The sequence below is a fragment of the Artibeus jamaicensis genome, unplaced genomic scaffold (genome assembly GCF_021234435.1).
Source record: "Artibeus jamaicensis isolate MK-2021 breed Jamaican fruit bat unplaced genomic scaffold, CSHL_Jam_final contig_456, whole genome shotgun sequence".
Classification (NCBI taxonomy): domain Eukaryota; kingdom Metazoa; phylum Chordata; class Mammalia; order Chiroptera; family Phyllostomidae; genus Artibeus; species Artibeus jamaicensis.
In genome coordinates this window covers 2,809,024-2,815,096 of record NW_026521839.1, presented here as the reverse complement: position 1 = coordinate 2,815,096, position 6,073 = coordinate 2,809,024, and positions in this window count along the sequence as shown.

The window sequence follows — 6,073 nt, the reverse complement described above, 5'->3', positions numbered from 1 at the left end:
TTTGCATGCATGTACATTTTGTATTTTACAGTTGTTTTCAATTACAGACAAGAGAGCACCAGAATCTGTCAATGCTTGTGGTTTTTAAATATCATAATTCAGCTCTGCTTAAACCAGTTCAGCCTGAGTAGAAGAAATCTTGATCCACGGCCAGAGATTACAGCCCAGACCATACACACAGAGTTTACAAATGCCTGTCCCGAGGGGGCCTGAGAAAAAGCATCTGCAGCTCAGCTTTACCCCATCACTTCTAAGTGAATAATGAAAAAGGCACATCCTAAAATGAGGGCCAGTATCATCTCTTCAAGTGACAAGTGGCACATGTGCAGTCTACGTACACTTTTATTTTATGAGATCTCATGGCATCAAAGCCTTATGCAGCTCCCAGTCTGCACCTCATTGCTCCCCAGGCCGATGGTATGTAAGCCCACGGACAGGTGCCTTTCTCTGTTTGACCTCTCGTGAACTCACTTCACTTGATCACACGTTCAAGCATTTATATCATTTTTTTCCAAATTAGTTTCTCCAGAGAAGAGTTGATAGGGTGGGGGTGGGGGTGGAATTGCCTTTCCCTTATAGTGAACCTTTTGAGAGGTGGAAGGAAGGTCTATAAGGACAGCACCAGGGGAGAAAGAGAGAGGGGCAAGTCGGTAGTCATGGAGAACAGGAATAAATTCAGTTCACGCTTGCCGCGGGCTATAGCAACAAAGACACACAACGCCCAGTTTCTGCCCTAGAGCAGCACAGAGGTTCAGAACAGAGGTTCTGGACCTGCTGGATCGTACCCATCTGATAAGCAATCACATTCTCAACCCACTCACAGCATTAGGACACTTGCGGACTGTGAAACTTATAAGAAATTCTGCAGGTCTCGTACAATCTGAACACGGTAGTTTCAAATGCTCCCTCTTCTTTACTGCCCAGTTGTGAATGCAGCTGCCCGCCTCCTTGTTGCCATGCCATACGTCCCCCAGTGCACAGCAGTCATGGGGTCTGGTCGATTCAACTCATGCCCAGCTCCAGCAGTAGGCTCCGGTTGACTTAAGCAAACCCCTTATTATTCTCTGGGTCAGGGGCAGGTATGTGGCCTATGTTTCCCTGGGGAGAAAGCCAGGACTGTGTTTTGAGGACTGGGGTGGAAGAGAGCAGTGAGGAAGAGAAGCTCTGTTTCCCAGATGCAGTGCGGTGTGGATGTGTGGTCATTTTGCTGCCATGAGGAGGTCAGCTTGAGACAAAGCCAGCAGAGCCGAGAATTACAGCCCAGAGGAGGTGGAGCCCAATAAAAACATGCCTGAAGTCTGTACAGTTGCATTGTGTGTCTGTATACAAGTGTCTATTTATTTATGTACTTCAGTTATAGGAGCTAAAACACTCCTTTTATTGTTTAACCAACTTTGAATTGGGTGTTGGGAATTTGACCCCTCAGAGCACCTAGACACGTAACAAGTCTTTCAATGCTGGCTAAGAACGTCTGGGTAAGAGGAAGTTTAAACACACTACTAGTGACAAATGGAATAAATGTTAATACTCTCAGAATAACAACAATTACTATATTGTTATGTATGACATTATATATAAACATATAATATAAATACATAAAAAAAACACACAAAAGCATTTAGAAAGATATTCTTAGATTGGGGTGGTGGGAGCAGTAATGATAGGAAGCATAGGAGAAAAAAAGAATGAATATGAAGGCTCCAGATGAGGAAGCACATATTTGGCTCTAAAGTGTGAAGAGTTACTAGAGAGGTCTTCTAATTATCAAGCTACGGGTTCAGGAACAGCAACGGTAGAGCTATTGCTAGAAGAAGAGAAAGCCCCTATGGATAGCAGGTGGTAGGTACGGACAGGAAGTGCTAAAATACTGCAGGAATAATCTGTGAAGCTAATGCCTCATGCTGCTGATATAGTGTAGCCATCTCAGAGGCCTGGGGTGAGGACAATAACCATTTGATCATTAACAAGAAAACAAGTATTCCAGGCACATAGGCCACTTAGTTGCTAGAATGTAGCATACTGAACCAGGCACACTGGAGGGTCCTCCAGAGAAGGCAGGATCTGTGATCCATCATTTTAGTGGATTCAGATAAGACATGATACCTTTACCCAGGTGCAGTGTTCTTGTCCTTGCTGTTTCTTTGGTACGACAATGTTTACAGCAGCTCCATGCACAACAGTAAAAAAGAAAAAAGAAAAAAAAACCTGGGAACATCCCAAATGTCCATAGGAGAATGCATAAACAAATTGTGGGATATTTTCATATTGGGAAATACTTCTCAAAAAAAGAAAAAAGAAGTGTTGACACAGCACATATGAATCTCACAGGCAGTATGCTGAGCGAAAGAAGCTCACACAAAAGAATACATATTGTATTATTTTATTATCTGAAGCCATAGAACAAGCAAAACTTATGTGAGTGAAAGAATTAAAATTAGAGTTGTTTGGTGGGCGAGGATTGATCATGAAGGAAACTTTCTAGGATAATGGAGATGCTCCTTTTGGGGGGAAGATTAAAGTAGGAATGCATTTCTCAAAAGTCATTGGATTGTACACTTAATATTTCTTTATTTTTTTCATATCTTTCTTTTAAGATATTTTCCCCTTTCTCCCAGCGCTCCTTTCATTTTTTTTCCCTTTTTTTGCCTTGTGTGTAGGTGCCGGCCTTTATGTATGAACGCTCCTGTTATATTTGGGGTCATTACATGCCAGGAGAGGGCTTAAGCAAGTTCAGCTCTAGTCAGTTCCTTGAAGTTGACTGCATTCAGGAACTTTTTAACATTTCCTGGAAGTTGCCTGAGTCAGCCCAAAAGTCAATGCTAAAACGTGTCCTCTAAGTTCTGAATATAACACGTGGGCAGAGAAAAGACAAAAGCGTTTTCCAGCTGTTTCAGTAAAGACCATGGGATTCCCTTCAGGGAGTTCTTTTGTGGAGAAAAGAAAATTAAGGCAGGATGGAGTGGGCAGGAAGCTCGCAGGATGTCTGGAAAATTCAGGAGGAAGTACCACAGGGTAGTGGTCGGGAGGGCTCTGAGTGCCCACGGGTTAAGACCCGGGACAAACCAGAATCTCCTGATTCTCACAGTTCCAAACACAACTTTGCCAGGATCTAAAGTAGCTGCAGTAAGAGTAGAGTGAAGTGGGTGTGGAAAACTCTTAAGAACAAAATGAACATGGCTTTTCTGTCTCAAAGACTCTGCCTTTGGTCTTGCAGTTTTTGGACTGGAGATGGTCAGTGTGGCACCCACTTCAGGTGTGTGGTTGGGAAATGTCTTAGAAGTAAACTCCCTCTTCCTCTGGTTCCAAATGCTCTGATTTCCAGGGCACGTCCCTTCCCTGGGCACTGTCTCTCTACTTCCCAAAGGGCTTTACTAAATCTCAGTGGGTGTGGGGCTCCTTTCTCTTCCTCCCTCTTGCCTCCTGCCACTCATTCAGACAGAGGGCACTGACAAGTGTCAGACATCCTGATAGGTGCTGGGAAGACAGAGGTGACTAAGGCTTGGTTTCTCCCCTGGAGGAGGTTATTCCCCGGCCCAGGAGCCAGGATGTGAGTAGGTAAGTCACAACACAAAAAGATGGGTGTTAGGAAGAACACAGGACTCTGGGAGCCCAAGCTGGCAGTGCACTGTGGCTGCCCTCGGAGCTCAGGTAGGCGCTGCCCCTCAAATGCTGCCACCGAACCAGGCACCAGTGAGCTCGTCAGCTACTGGGAATTTCTGATACCGAGAGTAACTTTTCAGTTGGAATGCAATGTATTGAGAAGCTGGTGTCCCAAAATTTCCACATTTTCTTTTCTATGCTGTTGACTAGAGAGGAAATTTCTATTGTTTGTTTATTTTTTCTGAGGAGAGAGTCATTTGCAGTTTTCCTGCCAAATTAAAAATGGACATAAAGCCCTGGCTGGTGTAGCTCAGTGGATTGAGCGCAGGCCTGCGAACCACACGATCGCAGTTCGATTCCCAGTCAGGGCACATGCCTAGGTTGCAGGCCAGATCCCAGCAGGGGACTCATGAGAGGCAACCATACATTGATATTTATCTCCTTCTCTCCTTCCCTTCCTCTCTAAAGATAAATAAATAAAGTATTTTAAGAAAATGGACATAAAAACCTACGTCCTCTGTCTCTGCCATTCTGTTTGCAGGAATCTGCCCTTGGACACATTCTGAAGAACATACAAGGAGAACTGTGTAAGTTAAGTTCTTTATAACAATGTTTGTAATAGTGAAAAGTTGCACATAACTTGAATGCTTAATTATAGAGAAATGGTTAAATAAGTTGTGGGCTGGGATGGGAATAAAAGACAGAAAACTGTACTTGAACAACAATTAAATTTTTAAAAAATTAAAAAATGAATAATATAGACTACTATATACTGAATGGAGAGATTATTGAATTTGAAAGAGCATGTTTGCAATAATTTCTATCATTTGATGTCGATTATGATTTTTAAAAGCCCTACACACATACCCATTCTCTCTATCTGCCTACTACCTACCTAGTTATGCAAAAAAATCATGGAAGTTTGCACACAGCTCATTAACAGTGGCTGTTTCTAGGAAAGGGAATGAGGGTGGGAATGAGGACTAGGGTAAGCAAAGGAATATTGATTTTTACTTTGTATATTGCTATATCACTTGAGGTTTTTTATTTTGAGCATGTATTCATGTAGAACTCTTGCTAAAACATAAGCATTACATTATAAATTCACTGGCATCTAAAATACCACCTTGGGGCTTTAGGCAGGAATGTAATCTCCAGTGAAGCTGTAAATATTTGGGGAATTTCAGTGGCATAGCAGTGGCCTTTGACATTCTGAACAGCCCCGTGGGGACGACAGGCTCAAACTCATCCTTCAGAGGGAAACCTCGGGGTCCAGGTCATTAGTGACACAGCAAAGCTTATGCAACTGCGTGAAACCTCGGAGCCAAGCACCTTGGTTCTGTCTATACGGTGCCACAGTGGCAATCTGGAAAGTGGAAAGGAAGTTCGGTCAATGTAACTAGTTGCTTCAACTACAAACCTTGGCCTGTCCGACATGCAGCTCATGGATAACATTGGCCAAACCAGTTTTGCTCGCTGTCCGGCAGTCAGTAAGCCCAATTATTAGACTGAACTGTTCCTTTTCCACCAGTAGCCAACCCTTCTTGTAAAGACGTAACTGAAAATGCATAGCACTCTCCTGTTCTTAACTCAATTGTCAACTTCTCTGTTCAAACAGTCCTTGAAGCTGCTTCTTGGCAGGAGTGTGAAGGGGGCCCAAGTATATCTCACCCCAAGACAAACTCATACCAGCTTGCAGGGGGGTCCACAGGGAGACTGGATTTTGGAGTCCAACAGACCTAGATCTGGGTACCCTCTGCCCTCACAGGATCTGTTGGTAGGGGACTTAATAGTTGGGATTTTTTAGTTTAAGTAATAGTTAATAAGCTTAGTAACCAATGCAAATAAAAGCTTTTGTCCAGGAACTGAAGGTATGTCCCACCCTGACTCCAGGAGACCAAAAGCTGTCCCACCTTTGTTCCTCAGGAGGACTGCAAGCAATTCAAGATGATATTTGAGCCATTGTACTCCAGGGTGAAATGACCACCGCCCAGGACACAGCGAAAGACCACCGCCTGGGGCACAGCTTGAGACCATCGCCCAAGACAAGAATGCTGAAGGTTTTTTTAAAATCCAGTTAACTTTTCTCTGAATTTCAAACCCCCTCACCACACCTCGTTTATTCCCTGCTATAAACACCTTGGCCTGGAAAGAAAAGACAAGACGGTTTATTAGGGTGTGAACCCGCCATCATCTTAGATCGCCAGCCATCTGAATAAAGTGCCTGTAAAGATTCAATCCCTGTCTCTGCTTATTGGGTTTGGTAGTGACAGGCAGCCTGGACTCTGGTGTCTTTTCCAGTTTCACTGAGACTGTGGGCACGTTCCTGGACTGCTCTGGGCCGTACTGCCTTTATCTGCAGGCGAGGAGTGTGCTCTGCAGTTCAGCTGCTTGCTGTATGGACTGGGTACAGCCAGCACAGTGCCTGCCGGGTCCTCCCTGTATTGCTGCTGCAAGTGTCGTGATGAGAACC